The 19,427-nt window shown below is 41.6% G+C and overlaps 1 long non-coding RNA gene across 1 annotated transcript; it reads left to right on the top strand.

The window, feature by feature from the left end:
• Nucleotides 1-15,768: 15,768 nt before the first annotated feature.
• LOC125529692 (uncharacterized) lies at nt 15,769-16,972 on the top strand. The gene is made up of 4 exons (XR_015603526.1): nt 15,769-15,900; nt 16,381-16,452; nt 16,773-16,845; nt 16,946-16,972. It is a non-coding gene; the product is annotated as an uncharacterized LOC125529692 (long non-coding RNA).
• Nucleotides 16,973-19,427: the final 2,455 nt, after the last annotated feature.

Here is a 19,427-nt window from a genome sequence, read left to right as displayed (position 1 = left end):
TTGTCGATCCAAAGGGAGCTAACAAAGTGTGCAAGCTCCAGCGATCCATTTATGGACTGGTGCAAGCCTCTTGGAGTTGGAATAAACGCTTTGATAGTGTGATCAAAGCATTTGGTTTTATATAGACTTTTGGAGAAGCCTGTATTTACAAGAAAGTGAGTGGGAGCTCTGTAGCATTTCTGATATTATATGTGGATGACATATTACTGATTGGAAATGATATAGAATTTCTGGATAGCATAAAGGGATATTTGAATAAGAGTTTTTCAATGAAAGACCTCGGTGAAGCTGCTTACATATTAGGCATAAAGATCTATAGAGATAGATCAAGACGCTTAATTGGACTTTCACAAAGCACATACCTTGACAAGATTTTGAAGAAGTTCAAAATGGATCAAGCAAAGAAAGGGTTCTAGCCTGTGTTACAAGGTGTGAAGTTGAGTCAGACTCAATGCCCGACCACTGCAGAAGATAGAGAGAAAATGAAAGGTGTTCCCTATGCGTCAGCCATAGGCTCTATCATGTATGCAATGCTGTGTACCAGACCTGATGTGTACCTTGCTATAAGTCTAGCAGGGAGGTACCAAAGTATTCCAGGAGTGGATCACTGGACAGCGGTCAAGAACATCCTGAAGTACCTGAATAGGACTAAGGATATGTTTCTCGTATATGGTGGTGACAAAGAGCTCATCGTAAACGGTTACGTTGATGCAAGCTTTGACACTGATCCGGACGATTCTAAATCGCAAAACGGATACGTGTTTACATTAAACGGTGGAGCTGTCAGTTGGTGCAGTTCTAAACAGAGCGTCGTGGCGGGATCTACGTGTGAAGCGGAATACATAGCTGCTTCGGAAGCAGCGAATGAAGGAGTCTGGATGAAGGAGTTCATATCCGATCTAGGTGTCATACCTAGTGCATCGGGTCCAATGAAAATATTTTGTGACAATACTGGTGCAATTGCCTTGGCAAAGGAATCCAGATTTCACAAGAGAACCAAGCACATCAAGAGACGCTTCAATTCCATCCGGGATCTAGTCCAGGTGGGAGACATAGAGATTTGCAAGATAATACATACAGATCTGAATGTAGCAGACCCGTTGACTAAGCCTCTTCCACGAGCAAAACATGATCAACACCAAGGCTCCATGGGTGTTAGAATCATTACTGTGTAATCTAGATTATTGACTCTAGTGCAAGTGGGAGACTGAAGGAAATATGCCCTAGAGGCAATAATAAAGTTATTATTTATTTCCTTATATATCATGATAAAAGTTTATTATTCATGCTAGAATTGTATTAACCGCAAACATAATACATGTGTGAATACATAGACAAATAGAGTGTCACTAGTATGCCTCTACTAGACTAGCTTGTTAATCAAAGATGGTTATGTTTCCTAACCATGGAGAAAGAGTTGTCATTTGATTGACAGGATCACATCATTAGATGAATGATCTGATTGACATGACCCATTCCATTAGCTTAGCACCCGATCGTTTAGTATGTTGCTATTGCTTTCTTCATAACTTATACATGTTCCTATGACTATGAGATTATGCAACTCCCGTTTGCCGGAGGAACACTTTGTGTGCTACCAAATGTCACAACGTAACTGGGTGATTATAAAGGAGCTCTACAGGTGTCTCCAAAGGTACATGTTGGGTTGACGTATTTCGAGATTAGGATTTGTCAATCCGATTTTCGGAGAGGTATCTCTGGGCCCTCTCGGTAATGCACATCACTTAAGCCTTGCAAGCATTGCAACTAATGAGTTAGTTGCGGGATGATGTATTACAGAACGAGTAAAGAGACTTGCCGGTAACAAGATTGAACTAGGTATAGGATACCGACGATCGAATCTCGGGCAAGTAACATACCGATGACAAAGGGAACAACGTATGTTGTTATGCGGTCTGACCGATAAAAGATCTTCGTAGAATATGTAGGAGCCAATATGAGCATCCAGGTTCCGCTATTGGTTATTGACCGGAGACGTGTCTCGGTCATGTCTACATTATTCTCGAACCCGTAGGGTCCGCACGCTTAAGGTTACGATGACAGTTATATTATGAGTTTATGCATTTTGATGTACCGAAGGTTGTTCGGAGTCCCGGATGTGATCACGGACATGACGAGGAGTCTCGAAATGGTCGAGACATAAAGATTGATATATTGGAAGCCTATGTTTGGATATCGGAAGTGTTTCGGGTGAAATCGGGATTTTACCGGAGTACCGGGAGGTTACCGGAACCCCCCGGGAGGTATATGGGCCTTAGTGGGCCTTAGTGGAAGAGAGGAGAGGTGGCCAGAGATGGGCCGTGCGCCCCTCCCCCCCTTGGTCCGAATTGGACAAGGAGAGGGGGCTGGCCCCCCTTCCTCCTCTCTCTCCTCTTTCCCCCCTCCATGAATCCTATTCCAACTAGGAAAGGGGGGGAGTCCTACTCCCAGAGGGAGTAGGACTCCTCCTGGCGTGCCTCTCCTGGCCGGCCGGCCTCCCTCCCTTGAACCTTTATATACGGAGGCAGGGGCACCCCCTAGAGACACAAGTTGATCCACGTGATCATATTCTTAGCCGTGTGCGGTGCCCCCTTCCACCATAGTCCTCGATAATATTGTAGCGGTGCTTAGGCGAAGCCCTGCGACGGTAGTACATCAAGATCGTCACCACGCCATCGTGCTGACAGAACTCTTCCCCGACACTTTGCTGGATCGGAGTCCGGGGATCGTCATCGAGCTGAACGTGTGCTAGAACTCGGAAGTGTCGTAGTTTCGGTGCTTGATCGGTCCGGCCATGGAGACGTACGACTACATCAACCAAACATTTCCGTTGTCGATCTACAAGGGTACGTAGATCATACTCTCCCCTCTCGTTGCTATGCATCACCATGATCTTGCGTGTGCGTAGGAAATTTTTTGAAATTACTACGTTCCCCAACAGTGGCATCCGGGCCTAGGTTTTATATGTTGATGTTATATGCACGAGTAGAACACAACTGAGTTGTGGGCGATATAAGTCATACTGCTTACCAGCATGTCATACTTTGGTTCGGCGGTATTGTTGGACGAAGCGGCCCGGACCGACATTACGCGTACGCTTACGCGAGACCGGTTCTCCCGACTTGCTTTGCACATAGGTGGCTTGCGGGTGAGAGTTTCTCCAACTTTAGTTGAACCGAGTGTGGCTACACCCGGTCCTTGCGAAGGTTAAAACAGCACCAACTTGACAAACTATCGTTGTGGTTTTGATGCGTAGGTAAGATTGGTTCTTGCTTAAAGCCCGTAGCAGCCATGTAAAACATGCAACAACAAAGTAGAGGACGTCTAACTTGTTTTTGCAGGGCATGTTGTGATGTGATATGGTCAAGACATGATGCTAAATTTTATTGTATGAGATGATCATGTTTTGTAACCGAGTTATCGGCAACTGGCAGGAGCCATATGGTTGTCGCTTTATTGTATGCAATGCAATCGCGCTGTAATGCTTTTCTTTATCACTAAGCGGTAGCGATAGTCGTGGAAGCATAAGATTGGCGAGACGACAATGATACTACGATGGAGATCAAGGTGTCGCGCCGGTGACGATGGTGATCACGACGGTGCTTCGGAGATGGAGATCACAAGCACAAGATGATGATGGCCATATCATATCACTTATATTGATTGCATGTGATGTTTATCTTTTATGCATCTTATCTTGCTTTGATTGACGGTAGCATTATAAGATGATCTCTCACTAAATTTCAAGATAAAAGTGTTCTCCCTGAGTATGCACCGTTGCCAAAGTTCGTCGTGCCCAGACACCACGTGATGATCGGGTGTGATAAGCTCTACGTCCATCTACAATGGGTGCAAGCCAGTTTTGCACATGCAGAATACTCAGGTTAAACTTGACGAGCCTAGCATATGCAGATATGGCCTCGGAACACCGAGATCGAAAGATCGAGCGTGAATCATATAGTAGATATGATCAACATAGCGATGTTCACCATTGAAAACTACTCCATTTCACGTGATGATGGGTTATGGTTTAGTTGATTTGGATCACGTGATCACTTAGATGATTAGAGGGATGTCTATCTAAGTGGGAGTTTAAGTAATATGATTAATTGAACCTAAATTTATCATGAACTTAGTACCTGATAGTATCTTGCTTGTTTATGTATGATTGTAGATAAATGGCCCATGCTGTTGTTCCGTTGAATTTTAATGCGTTCCTTGAGAAAGCAAAGTTGAAAGATGATGGTAGCAATTACACGGACTGGGTCCGTAACTTGAGGATTATCCTCATTGCTGCACAGAAGAATTACGTCCTGGAAGCACCGCTAGGTGCCAGGCCTGCTGCTGGAGCAACACCAGATGTTGTGAACGTCTGGCAGAGCAAAGCTGATGACTACTCGATAGTTCAGTGTGCCATGCTTTACGGCTTGGAATCGGGACTTCAACGACGTTTTGAACGTCATGGAGCATATGCGATGTTCCAGGAGTTGAAGTTAATATTTCAAGCAAATGTCCGGATTGAGAGATATGAAGTCTCCAATAAATTCTATAGCTGCAAGATGGAGGAGAACAGTTTTGTCAGTGAGCATATACTCAAAATGTCTGGGTATAATAATCACTTGATTCAGATGGGAGTTAATCTTCCAGATGATTCCGTCAATGACAGAATTCTCCAATCACTGCCACCAAGCTACAAGAGCTTTGTGATGAACTATAATATGCATGGGATGAATAAGACTATTCCCGAACTCTTCGCAATGCTGAAAGCTGCGGAGGTAGAAATCAAGAAGGAGCATCAAGTGTTGATGGTCAACAAGACCACTAGTTTCAAGAAAAGGGGCAAAGGGAAGAAGAAGGGGAACTTCAAGAAGAAAAGCAAGCAAGTTGTTGATCAGGAGAAGAAACCCAAATCTGGACCTAAGCCTGAAACTGAGTGCTTCTACTGCAAGCAGACTGGTCACTAGAAGCGGAACTTCCCCAAGTATTTGGCGGATAAGAAGGATGGCAAGGTGAACAAAGGTATATGTGATATACATGTTATTGATGTGTACCTTACTAGAGCTCGCAGTAGCACCTGGGTATTTGATACTGGTACTGTTGCTAATATTTGCAACTCGAAACAGGGACTACGGATTAAGCGAACACTGGCAAAGGATGAGGTGACGATGCGCGTGGGAAATGGTTCTAAAGTCGATGTGGTCGTGGTCGGCACGCTACCTCTACATCTACCTTCGGGATTAATATTAGACCTAAATAATTGTTATTTGGTGCCAGCGTTGAGCATGAACATTATATCTGGATCTTGTTTAATGCGAGATGGTTATTCATTTAAATCAGAGAATAATGGTTGTTCTGTTTATATGAGTAATATCTTTTATGGTCATGCACCTTTGAAGAGTGGTCTATTTTTGATGAATCTCGATAGTAGTAACACACATATTCATAATGTTGAAGCCAAAAGATGCAGAGTTGATAATGATAGTGCAACTTATTTGTGGCACTACCGTTTAGGTCATATCGGTGTAAAGCGCATGAAGAAACTCCATACCGATGGACTTTTGGAACCTCTTGATTATGAATCACTTGGTGCTTGCGAACCGTGCCTTATGGGCAAGATGACTAAAACACCGTTCTCCAGTACAATGGAGAGAGCAACAGATTTGTTAGAAATCATATATACAGATGTATGTGGTCCGATGAATGTTGAGGCTCGTGGCGGATATCGTTATTTTCTCACCTTCACAGATGATTTAAGCAGATATGGGTATATCTACTTAATGAAGCATAAGTCTGAAACATTTGAAAAGTTCAAAGAATTTCAGAGTGAAGTTGAAAATCATCGTAACAAGAAAATAAAGTTTCTGCGATCTGATCGTGGAGGAAAATATTTGAGTTACGAGTTTAGTCTACATCTGAAACAATGCGGAATAGTTTCGCAACTCACACCACCCGGAAGACCTCAACGTAATGGTGTGTCCGAACGTCGTAATCGTACTTTACTTGATATGGTGCGATCTATGATGTCTCTTACAAATTTACCGCTATCATTTTGGGGTTATGCTTTAGAGACGGCCGCATTCACGTTAAATAGGGCACCATCAAAATCCGTTGAGACGACACCTTATGAACTGTGGTTTGGCCAGAAACCAAAGTTGTCGTTTCTTAAAGTTTGGGGCTGCGATGCTTATGTGAAAAAGCTTCAACCTGATAAGCTCGAACCCAAATCGGAGAAATGTGTCTTCATAGGATACCCAAAGGAGACTGTTGGGTACACCTTCTATCACAGATCCGAAGGCAAGACATTCGTTGCTAAGAATGGATCCTTTCTAGAGAAGGAGTTTCTCTCGAAAGAAGTGAGTGGGAGGAAAGTAGAACTTGACGAGGTAACTGTGCTTGCTCCCTTATTGGAAAGTAGTGCATCACAGAAAACTGTTTCTGTGACACCTACACCAATTAGTGAGGAAGCTAATGATAATGATCATGAAACTTCAGAACAAGATACTACTAAACCTCGTAGATCAACCAGAGTGAGATCCGCACCAGAGTGGTACGGTAATCCTGTTCTGGGAATCATGCTACTAGATCATGATGAACCTACGAAATGAAGAAGCGATGGTGAGCCCAGATTCCGTAAAATGGCTTGAAGCCATGAAATCTGAGATGGGATCCATGTATGAGAACAAAGTATGGACTTTGGTTGACTTGCCCGATGATCGGCAAGCAATTGAGAATAAATGGATCTTCAAGAAGAAGACTGACACTGACGGTAATATTACTGTCTACAAAGCTCGACTTGTCGCAAAAGGTTTTCGACAAGTTCAAGGGGTTGACTACGATGAGACCTTCTCACCCGTAGCGATGCTTAAGTCTGTCCAAATCATGTTACCAATTGCCGCATTTTATGATTATGAAATTTGGCAGATGGATGTCAAAACTGCATTCCTGAATGGATTTCTGGAAGAAGAGTTGTATATGATGCAACCGGAAGGTTATGTCGATCCAAAGGAAGCTAACAAAGTGTGCAAGCTCCAGCGATCCATTTACGGACTGGTGCAAGTCTCTCGGAGTTGGAATAAACGCTTTGATAGTGTGATCAAAGCATTTGGTTTTATACAGACTTTTGGAGAAGCCTGTATTTACAAGAAAGTGAGTGGGAGCTCTGTAGCATTTCTGATATTATATGTGGATGACATATTACTGATTGGAAATGATATAGAATTTCTGGATAGCATAAAGGGATATTTGAATAAGAGTTTTTCAATGAAAGACCTCGGTGAAGCTGCTTACATATTAGGCATAAAGATCTATAGAGATAGATCAAGACGCTTAATTGGACTTTCACAAAGCACATACCTTGACAAGATTTTGAAGAAGTTCAAAATGGATCAAGCAAAGAAAGGGTTCTTGCCTGTGTTACAAGGTGTGAAGTTGAGTCAGACTCAATGCCCGACCACTGCGGAAGATAGAGAGAAAATGAAAGATGTTCCCTATGCGTCATCCATAGGCTCTATCATGTATGCAATGCTGTGTACCAGACCTGATGTGTGCCTTGCTATAAGTCTAGCAGGGAGGTACTAAAGTAATCCAGGAGTGGATCACTGGACAGCGGTCAAGAACATCCTGAAGTACCTGAATAGGACTAAGGATATGTTTCTCGTATATGGTGGTGACAAAGAGCTCATCGTAAACGGTTACGTTGATGCAAGCTTTGACACTGATCCAGACAATTCTAAATCGCAAACCGGATACGTGTTTACATTAAACGGTGGAGCTGTCAGTTGGTGCAGTTCTAAACAGAGCATCGTGGCGGGATCTACGTGTGAAGCGGAATACATAGCTGCTTCGGAAGCAGCGAATGAAGGATTTTGGATGAAGGAGTTCATATCCGATCTAGGTGTCATACCTAGTGCATCGGGTCCAATGAAAATCTTTTGTGGCAATACTGGTGCAATTGCCTTGGCAAAGGAATCCAGATTTCACAAGAGAACCAAGCACATCAAGAGACGCTTCAATTCCATCCGGGATCTAGTCCAGGTGGGAGACATAGAGATTTGCAAGATACATACGGATCTGAATGTAGCAGACCCGTTGACTAAGCTTCTTCCACGAGCAAAACATGATCAACACCAAGGCTCCATGGGTGTTAGAATCATTACTATGTAATCTAGATTATTGACTCTAGTGCAAGTGGGAGACTGAAGGAAATATGCCCTAGAGGCAATAATAAAGTTATTATTTATTTCCTTTTATATCATGATAAAAGTTTATTATTCATGCTAGAATTGTATTAACCACAAACATAATACATGTGTGAATACATAGACAAACAGAGTGTCACTAGTATGCCTCTACTAGAATAGCTTGTTAATCAAAGATGGTTATGTTTCCTAACCATGGAGAAAGAGTTGTCATTTGATTGACAGGATCACATCATTAGATGAATGATCTGATTGACATGACCCATTCCATTAGCTTAGCACCCGATCGTTTAGTATGTTGCTATTGCTTTCTTCATAACTTATACATGTTCCTATGACTATGAGATTATGCAACTCCCGTTTGCCGGAGGAACACTTTGTGTGCTACCAAATGTCACAACGTAACTGGGTGATTATAAAGGAGCTCTACAGGTGTCTCCAAAGGTACATGTTGGGTTGACGTATTTCGAGATTAGGATTTGTCAATCCGATTGTCGGAGAGGTATCTCTGGGCCCTCTCGGTAATGCACATCACTTAAGCCTTGCAAGCATTGCAACTAATGAGTTAGTTGCGGGATGATGTATTACAGAACGAGTAAAGAGACTTGCCGGTAACAAGATTGAACTAGGTATAGGATACCGACGATCGAATCTCGGGCAAGTAACATATCGATGACAAAGGGAACAACGTATGTTGTTATGCGGTCTGACTGATAAAAGATCTTCGTAGAATATGTAGGAGCCAATATGAGCATCTAGGTTCCGCTATTGGTTATTGACCGGAGATGTGTCTCGGTCATGTCTACATTATTCTCGAACCCGTAGGGTCCGCACGCTTAAGGTTACGATGACAGTTATATTATGAGTTTATGAATTTTGATGTACCGAAGGTTGTTCGGAGTCCCGGATGTGATCACGGACATGACGAGGAGTCTCGAAATGGTCGAGACATAAAGATTGATATATTGGAAGCCTATGTTTGGATATCGGAAGTGTTCCGGGTGAAATCGGGATTTTACCGGAGTACCGGGAGGTTACTGGAACCCCCCGGGAGGTATATGGGCCTTAGTGGGCCTTAGTGGAAGAGAGGAGAGGTGGCCAGAGATGGGCCGCGCGCCCCTCCCCCCGTTGGTCCGAATTGGACAAGGAGAGGGGGCCAGCCCCCCTTCCTCCTCTCTCTCCTCTTTCCCCCCTTCCACGAATCCTATTCCAACTAGGAAAGGGGGGGAGTCCTACTCCCAGAGGGAGTAGGACTCCTCCTGGCGCGCCTCTCCTGGCCGGCCGGCCCCCCTCCCTTGAACCTTTATATACGGAGGCAGGGGCACCCCCTAGAGACACAAGTTGATCCATGTGATCATATTCTTAGCCGTGTGCGGTGCCCCCTTCCACCATAGTCCTCGATAATATTGTAGCGGTGCTTAGGCGAAGCCCTGCGATGGTAGTACATCAAGATCGTCACCACGCCATCGTGCTGACAGAACTCTTCCCCGACACTTTGCTGGATCGGAGTCCGGGGATCGTCATCGAGCTGAACGTGTGCTAGAACTCGGAGGTGCCGTAGTTTCGGTGCTTGATCAGTCGGGCCATGGAGACGTATGACTACATCAACCAAACGCTTCCGTTATCGATCTACAAGGGTACGTAGATCATACTCTCCCCTCTCGTTGCTATGCATCACCATGATCTTGCATGTGCGTAGGAATTTTTTTGAAATTACTACGTTCCACAACAGTGGCATCCGAGCCTAGGTTTTATATGTTGATGTTATATGCACGAGTAGAACACAAGTGAGTTGTGGGCGATATAAGTCATACTGCTTACCAGCATGTCATACTTTGGTTCAGCGGTATTGTTGGACGAAGCGGCCCGGACCGACATTACGCGTATGCTTACGCGAGACCGGTTCTCCCGACGTGCTTTGCACATAGGTGGCTTGCGGGTGACAGTTTCTCCAACTTTAGTTGAACCGAGTGTGGCTACGCCCGGTCCTTGCGAAGGTTAAAACAGCACCAACTTGACAAACTATCGTTGTGGTTTTGATGCGTAGGTAAGATTGGTTCTTGCTTAAAGCCCGTAGTAGCCACGTAAAACATGCAACAACAAAGTAGAGGACGTCTAACTTGTTTTTGCAGGGCATGTTGTGATGTGATATGGTCAAGACATGATGCTAAATTTTATTGTATGAGATGATCATGTTTTGTAACCGAGTTATCGGCAACTGGCAGGAGCCATATGGTTGTCGCTTTATTGTATGCAATGCAATCGCGCTGTAATGCTTTTCTTTATCACTAAGCGGTAGGGATAGTCGTGGAAGCATAAGATTGGCGAGACGACAATGATACTACGATGGAGATCAAGGTGTCGCGCCGGTGACGATGGTGATCACGACGGTGCTTCGGAGATGGAGATCACAAGCAAAAGATGATGATGGCCATATCATATCACTTATATTGATTGCATGTGATGTTTATCTTTTATGCATCTTATCTTGCTTTGATTGATGGTAGCATTATAAGATGATCTCTCACTAAATTTCAAGATAAAAGTGTTCTCCCTGAGTATGCACCATTGCCAAAGTTCGTCGTGCCCAGACACCACGTGATGATCGGGTGTGATAAGCTCTACGTCCATCTACAACGGGTGCAAGCCAGTTTTGCACATGCAGAATACTCAGGTTAAACTTGACGAGCCTAGCATATGCAGATATGACCTCGGAACACTGAGATCGAAAGATCGAGCGTGAATCATATAGTAGATATGATCAACATAGCGATGTTCACCATTGAAAACTACTCCATTTCACGTGATGATCGGTTATGGTTTAGTTGATTTGGATCACGTGATCACTTAGATGATTAGAGGGATGTCTATCTAAGTGGGAGTTTAAGTAATATGATTAATTGAACCTAAATTTCTCATGAACTTAGTACCTAATAGTATCTTGCTTGTTTATGTATGATTGTAGATAAATGGCCCGTGCTGTTGTTCCGTTGAATTTTAATGCGTTCGTTGAGAAAGCAAAGTTGAAAGATGATGGTAGCAATTACACGGACTGGGTCCGTAACTTGAGGATTATCCTCATTGCTGCACAGAAGAATTACATCCTGGAAGCACCGCTAGGTGCCAGGCCTACTGCTGGAGCAACACCAGATGTTGTGAACGTCTGGCAGAGCAAAGCTGATGACTACTAGATAGTTCAATGTGCCATGCTTTACGGCTTGGAATCGGGACTTCAACGACGTTTTGAACGTCATGGAGCATATGAGATGTTCCAGGAGTTGAAGTTAATATTTCAAGGAAATGCCCGGATTGAGAGATATGAAGTCTCCAATAAATTCTATAGCTGCAAGATGGAGGAGAACAGTTCTGTCAGTGAGCATATATTCAAAATGTCTGGGTATAATAATCACTTGATTCAGATGGGAGTTAATCTTCTAGATGATTGCGTCATTGACAGAATTCTCCAATCACTGCCACCAAGCTACAAGAGCTTTGTGATGAACTATAATATGCAAGGGATGAATAAGACTATTCCCGAGCTCTTCGCAATGCTGAAAGCTGCGGAGGTAGAAATCAAGAAGGAGCATCAAGTGTTGATGGTCAACAAGACCACTAGTTTCAAGAAAAAGGGCAAAGGGAAGAAGAAGGGGAACTTCAAGAAGAAAAGCAAGCAAGTTGCTGATCAGGAGAAGAAACCCAAATCTAGACCTAAGCCTGAAACTGAGTGCTTCTACTGCAAGCAGACTGGTTACTGGAAGCGGAACTGCCCCAAGTATTTGGCGGATAAGAAGGATGGTAAGGTGAACAAAGGTATATGTGATATACATGTTATTGATGTGTACCTTACTAGAGCTCACAGTAGCACCTGGGTATTTGATACTGGTTCTGTTACTAATATTTGCAACTCGAAACAGGGACTACGGATTAAGCAAGCACTGGCAAAGGACGAGGTGACGACGCGCGTGGGAAATGGTTCTAAAGTCGATGTGATTGCGGTCGGCACGCTACCTCTACATCTACCTTCGGGATTAATATTAGACCTAAATAATTGTTATTTTCAGTAGAATCATGAATGAATTCAACAATATAACCAGCACCTAAAGCATTCTTTTCATTATCTACAAGCATAGAAATTTTATTACACTCCACATAAGCAAAATTCTTCTTATTCGGAATAGTGGGAGCATCATAAGACACTCGAATACTATTAATTGTTTCCACATTAAACGAGTAATGTTCAGAGAAGGGGTAATCATAATAATGACAAGTTTTATAAATATAATCACTACTTTTTATAGCATAAGTATCATCACAATAATCATCATAGGTAGGAGGCATGCTATCATCATTATAAATTTGCATATCAAAACTTGGGAGACTAAAAATATCATCTTCATTAATCATAGCTTCCCCAATCTTGGGACAAACATTAATTGCAGCAAATATATTCTCAAAAACATCATCTTCATCAAACATAGCATCCCCAAGCTTGGACCTTTTCATATCATAAGCATAATCACTCTCATCATTAATAGTATGGATAGCACCAATAGTATAGCAATTATCATATTCTTCCAAGCAAGTGCTAAAAAGATTTTCAAGATCATAAGAAGTATCATTATCTTCCACAATTATATTTTCATGAGGCACAATAGTAATAGGAGCACCATTATTTGGGAGGGGTACCTTTTTACCTCTCTTCCTTTTTCTTTTCTTCCTCTTCACCACATCATGTGTAGGTTCAATCCTCTTTATGGAGCTCCTTATTAATGAGATTGGTTGAATAGGAGGCTCCTCCTTGTTACCTGATTCATCATAAGAAATAATAGGAGGATATTGGGAAGTCTCTTCCCTTTCATTAGTATTCTCTTCATCTTCTATTTGTTTTCTTTTCTTTATGTAGTTGGCAATATAAGGATTTTCAATGCAATTCACCGCACAATACATATAAATTTCCTCTAGATCAAATCCAAGAATTTTAGAACGGGCAAATTCTGGAAGATAATTAGTTATATGTTTCATTTCTTCGTAACCCATAAGAAAACTAAGTTCATTATGATGTGCAAGGGAAATCAAGTCATCACAATTTTTGGACATGATACGATCATGAAACAATTTGCATTGGGTATTGAAATGATCATGTTCATTGCAAAGCTCACAAGTATGGCCAATATAATTTAAATTTTCAGCACATTCATCTAGCCTTTCTTGCAGCAATTTAGTTTCTAAGTACTTATGCCTCTTGCAATATCTATCTTCCCTATTTGGTGTGTTCATACAAACCCAATGTACTCCAAAAAAATTGACATGTTTATATGAGACATCATCACTAGTGCAATCATCATTAGTATCATGGATATTCAAAGAATTCGTACTAACAACATTGCAATAATGCTCATCATTCAAAGATTTAGTGCCAAACATTTCATAGATTTCTTCTTCTAGCACTTGAGCACAATTTTCCTTTCCATCATACTTATGAAAGATATTAAAAAGGTGAAGCCTATGAGACAAACTCAATTCCATTTTTTATAGTTTTATTTTATAAACTAAACTAGTGATAAAACAAGAAACTAAAAGACTCGATTGCAAGATCTAAAGATATACCTTCAAGCGCTAACCTCCCTCCAACGGTGCCAGAAAAGAGCTTGATGTCTACTACACAACCTTCTTATTATAGACGTTGTTGGGCCTCCAAGTGCAGAGGTTTGTAGGACAGTAGCAAATTTCCCTCAAGTGGATGACCTAAGGTTTATCAATCCATAGGATGCGTAGGATGAAGATGGTCTCTCTCAAGCAACCCTGCAACCAAATAACAAAGAGTCTCTTGTGTCCCCGACACACCCAATACAAAGGTAAATTGTATAGGTGCACTAGTTTGGCGAAGATATGGTGATACAAGTGCAATATGGATAGTAGATAAAGGTTTTTGTAATCTGAAAATATAAAAACAGCAAGGAAACTAATGGTAAAAGTGAGCGTAAACGGTATTGCAATGCGTTGTAACAAGGCCTAGGGTTCATACTTTCGCTAGTGCAAGTTCCCTCAACAATACTAACATAATTGGATCACATAACTATCCCTCAACATGCAACAAACACTACAAGGATACCCTTTGTAAAGCAACACATATTGTACAACGTTTTGAGTGTATGTTGCAAAATTCACAAGAGAGACGCATATAAGCATTGTAGAATATGCGTTGTAGACTTGCTCGTGACCCATCTTTGTAAATACTCCCAGCCCAACACACTAACCCAGCCTTTTGTCTAGCCCGGCCCAAGTTGGCTTTCAGGATTAGTCTAGGTCTTTCCTCCTTGTCCCCAGCCTCCGCTATTCCTCTCCAGTCCTCTCCTCCCACGACGGCCGCTGACCCTCATCACGCATTGCGACTCCTTTGCGCGGCAGCGACCTACATGCCGGCGCGCCGCCCCTCACCACTCCCCTGCGACCCTCCATCCCGGCTTGCAATCCCTCATCACCACTCCCCCGCGGCCCTGGATCCCGGCGCGCCGCCCCTCGACACCGCTCCCCTGCGGCCAACGGTGAATCCAAGGTAAGGCCATGAAGAGGCTCAAACCTTCCCACCAAGTCTGCACGTTCTATGCCTTGGCTGTATCCATGTGCTAGTATGTAATTCAAATGAAATATCTTGTCCCTATCTACTTCTCTTGCCCCGTTTCCTCTCTATTTGTGTTATCTCTAGATTGGATTGACACTTGCTTTTCGATGATGGTTATTTTTATCTCTGATGTCCTGAAATGAGTCCTCTTGATTTTTGAGACTTAGAAGTTAGTAACTTAGAATTAGGTGTCCTGGGACTGTTGGTTCATAAGCTCATTGGTCAAGAAATTTTGTGGTGACTATTTTCTTGATTCGCTTGCATTATGTCAAAGTCTTAATGATAATTACACTTTGCAGCTTCTAGGAAAAATATCGGAAGATCCTTGCTATATTCCAGTGACGTTCTATCCTATTAAGCAACAGTCTTCAAGGTGGTGGTTCAGTTCAACACTGCTGACCTCCATGTCCGGCGCCCCATGCTCCAACCTTGGACTTGTTCCCAGGGACATGAATGGTAGCTTTCCAGTCAGTACTACAAATTCCTCTGGCCGAAGCATTGGTGTTAGCTCTTTGGTGACTGATGGCAATTCATCGCTTTCTGGAGGTGCCTAGTTTCAGCAAAGTACGCGCATGAATGCTGATTCATTCATGTGCCTTCCTTCCTTTCTGATGTCGTTTTCGTCCAATAACATTTCCGGCAGGGGTAGTAATCGAGCCTCTCTATATTATGCAAATTGATATGCTTTAAACAACAATAAAGTGCACCAATTAATTTAACACAACATATAAGCGATTTTAATTCAAGTTCAATATCACGAACTATATATACATGGCTTTTACAATTGTACATCTTAACTTAGTCTACATGGCTTGTAGTACGCATACTGCAGGTAGGGTATGACGGTATGTACATGGTTTCTTATGTAATACCATGTTGGCTTTGAAACTGAGCAGAATTATTTATTTTCCTTTTTAATGGTTACTTATTGATTTATATTTACAGACTGTTGTCTTTTCCCTTCTGAAATAAAAGCTGATCTTCAAGTTCTGATAGTCAGATATGATTATTATGTATGACTATATCATCAACAAGGTGTTTTTAGTACCAAATGATGAATATTTCAACCACTATTTGGCGGTAAGTTAGATGCTTTCCCTTAGTTCCCGAAAATAATATAGGTACTTCTGTTACAGTTGGGAGCTGTTGTATTGTTATCCCAGTATAGTGGCCAATACAAATTATATGCTATATTCGTATGCACTCTCAAACCAAATAAAGCATAATTGTATTATCTTTTTTACTGCCTTTGTGGTAACATGGTATCTCCACGTATCCTGTTTAAAAAATCATGGGAAATATTTTTGTATTAGAAGTTTACCTTTTTAAACTAACAAGGATATTGGTATTTTGGTTATCATTAGTTCAGGACATGGTGCTTCTATAGATGTATTTTTTCGGGTACTATTCCGCACTAAAATTCAGGAACAAGTTCTATTCTGCCTATTATATGTATGAAATATGGATGGAACAGACGTTTTTATTTTGCAAATTCCATACGGAAAGGGAAAGAACAAACTAAATACAAGGATTGACCTGTGATGTACTACTATTTTTCAGTACTATGAGCCTGTACTCATGAAATGCACTGCAAGGAAATACGCACCTACAAGTTGTCCCTATAAGATTAAGGTACTCTTTTAGCCATTCCACTATAAATTAGTTACTATTTTAGCAATTTCAATATAAATTAGTTTGGTTTGCCCAATAAGATTTTCCTATAACAGTATACACACTATTGATTTGCAATCCTCCTTTTCTGGGTCCAGAGTTGTTTGTCGCCCACAAAATATTTGCTCATCATTATCTATGCCATTTGTAAAATGGAGGTCACTATGTATCACAAAAAACACTTGTTGTTCTATTGTATTTACAACACACAAATTATCATGGTTTGTTTTCAGTTTCAAAGAACTATTTACTTGAGCTAATTAGCATGTGTACCAGTGCAGGTATGTGGCATGCAAGCAGAGGAGAGGATGAACTTGACATTTACTAATACTACTTCATATTTGATCTCACAAGGTGAGTTTCTTCACAGCGATTTACTAGAGGAAGTACATAGTATTCAGCTAGTGTAGATGAGTTTCTGGAGTTAACGGTTCATTTTGTTTTATGTTTGTAGATTCAAAAGATAAATGGAGGATTAGATGGGTGTGTGTGGCAAGTATACTGCAATGACGATAATGATGTTCCTGTTCGTGATGATGATGATGATGCTGGATGCTTTCAGTTTTAGTTAAGTTGTAGGGATGATGTTCCTCGGTTAAGTTTTAGATAAGTTGTAGGGATGTGATGGATGCTTTTAGTTTAAGTTTGCTATCAAGAAAATATTTAGATTATACATCACATTAGATGATGTTCCTTCTGTAATAATCACTATTGTTATCCAACAATTTTATTAAGTATATGATTTCTTCTTCCCGTGAGTAATATTTTCATGGTATCTCTTCATGGAGCATTAATTTAGATGCTGACATTATATATAAAAAATAATATTATTCACATCATATGTGTCAACAATTAACCGTTGCAAATTCTTTGTTGCCAAGCAATGGGATTTTGATTCCTGTACATTAAGCACCAACGTATAAAAGTGTTGCACAAGTCTATTTTATCTGTTGTACTCTTGCAACGGCCCCTTTACCAACGGCACTATAAGCGTTGCACTATGCGCTAGCAACACTGGATAAGGCTACGCATCCCAAAGCGTTGGTAAATACACTAACAACACATATATGGACTTTTAGATACGAAAAAAGCGTTGCTATAGGAAGGGTCTTGTTGTAGTGAAAGAGTCACTCCAAAGTCAATAATAGAGGAGAACGAACGAAGAGATTATGGTAGGGTACAAAACCACCTCGAAGTTATTGTTTCCAATCAATCCGTTGGGCTATTCCTATAAGTGTCACAAACAGCCCTAGAGTTTGTACTAGAATAACACCTTAAGACACAAATCAACCAAAACCCTAATGTCACTTAGATACTCCAATGTCACCTCAAGTATCCGTGGGTATGATTATATGATATGCATCACACAATCTCAGATTCATCTATTCAACCAACACAAAGGACCTCAAAGAGTGCCCCAAAGTTTCTACCGGAGAATCACGACGAAAACGTGTGCCAACCCCTATGCATAGGTTCATGGGCGGAACCCGCAAGTTGATCACCAAAACATACATCAAGTGAATCACTTGGTATCCCATTGTCACCACAGATACGCACGGCAAGACATACATCAAGTATTCTCAAATCTATAAAGACTCAATCCGATAAGATTACTTCAAGGGGAAAACTCAATCCATTACAAGAGAGTAGAGGGGGAGAAGAAACATAAGATCCAACTATAATAGCAAAGCTCGCGATACATCAAGATCGTACCACCTCAAGAACACGAGCGAGAGAGAGAGATCAAACACATAGCTACTGGTACATACCCTCAGCCCCGAGGGAGAACTACTCCCTCCTCATCATGGAGAGCACCGGGATGATGAAGATGGCCACCGAAGAGGGATTGCCCCCTCCGGTAGGGTGCCGGAACGGGTCTAGATTGGTTTTCGGTGGCTACGGAGGCTTCTGGCAGCGCAACTCCCGATCTATTGTTCTCCCGGATGTTTTTAGGGTATATGGAGATATATAGGCGGAACAAGTACGTCAAGGGGCCCACGAGGGTGGAGGGCGTGCCCCCTACCTCATGGCCTCCTTGAAGCTTGCCTTACGTGCACTTCAAGTCTTTTGGGCTTCTTTCCTTCCAAAAATGGGTTCCATGAAGTTTCAGGTCAATTGGACTCCGTTTGGTTATCCTTTTCTTCGAAACCATAAAACAAGGTAAAAACAGAAACTGGCACTGGGCTCTGGGTTAATAGGTTAGTCCCCAAAAATGATATAAAAGTGTATAATAAAGCCCATAAACATCCAAAACAGTAGATAATATAGCATGGAGCAATAAAAAATTATAGATACGTTGGAGACGTATCATATCTCTTACTCACAAATATCTTTGTGCAAAACTTTCATTTTCATTCTAAGAACTCACCACCTACGGTGGAGTTTCATTTATATGATGAGCATAAGGAGATGTCACTTTATGATTTTTGTCAAATTTGTTTAGTCCCTTTTGAGGGCAAGACGGAAGAACCACATCATGATGATGTGGAGGGGTTTATTGATACTATCACTGTAGGGGAAACAAGGAAGGTTTTCGATGCACGAATCACTAGCATACACCTTCATGTTTTATGTTACTTTGCATTATTTGCTAGTCGTTGCTTAATTGGTCGCAGAAACTGTGGAAACCTTAGTATCCTTGATATTATTATTTTTCTCCAAGGTTTATACAATGATAACACTTTTAGTATGGGCGGAATTATTGCCAAACGGTTAAGTCTGAACCGTACAAAGGGCCCCATCTTTGGAGGCATCTATGCCTCACGCCTAGCTGCACATTTTAACATACCTATTAGGCATTCTAAGAAGGAAGAAAAAGTGATGCCTCGTGTTTATTTAGATTACAAAAGTACGGTGGCACATGATTTTATTGTTAAGAATAGGGAAGGAGAGCTTAAATATCAATTGTTTTTTAACAAACATCATCCTGAGACTAT

The sequence above is a fragment of the Triticum urartu genome, chromosome 5A (genome assembly GCF_056163025.1).
Source record: "Triticum urartu cultivar PI428250 chromosome 5A, HENAU_Tu73, whole genome shotgun sequence".
Taxonomy (NCBI): domain Eukaryota; kingdom Viridiplantae; phylum Streptophyta; class Magnoliopsida; order Poales; family Poaceae; genus Triticum; species Triticum urartu.
Note: the sequence above shows the minus strand (reverse complement) of the source record. Positions and strands in the feature narration are given on the sequence as shown.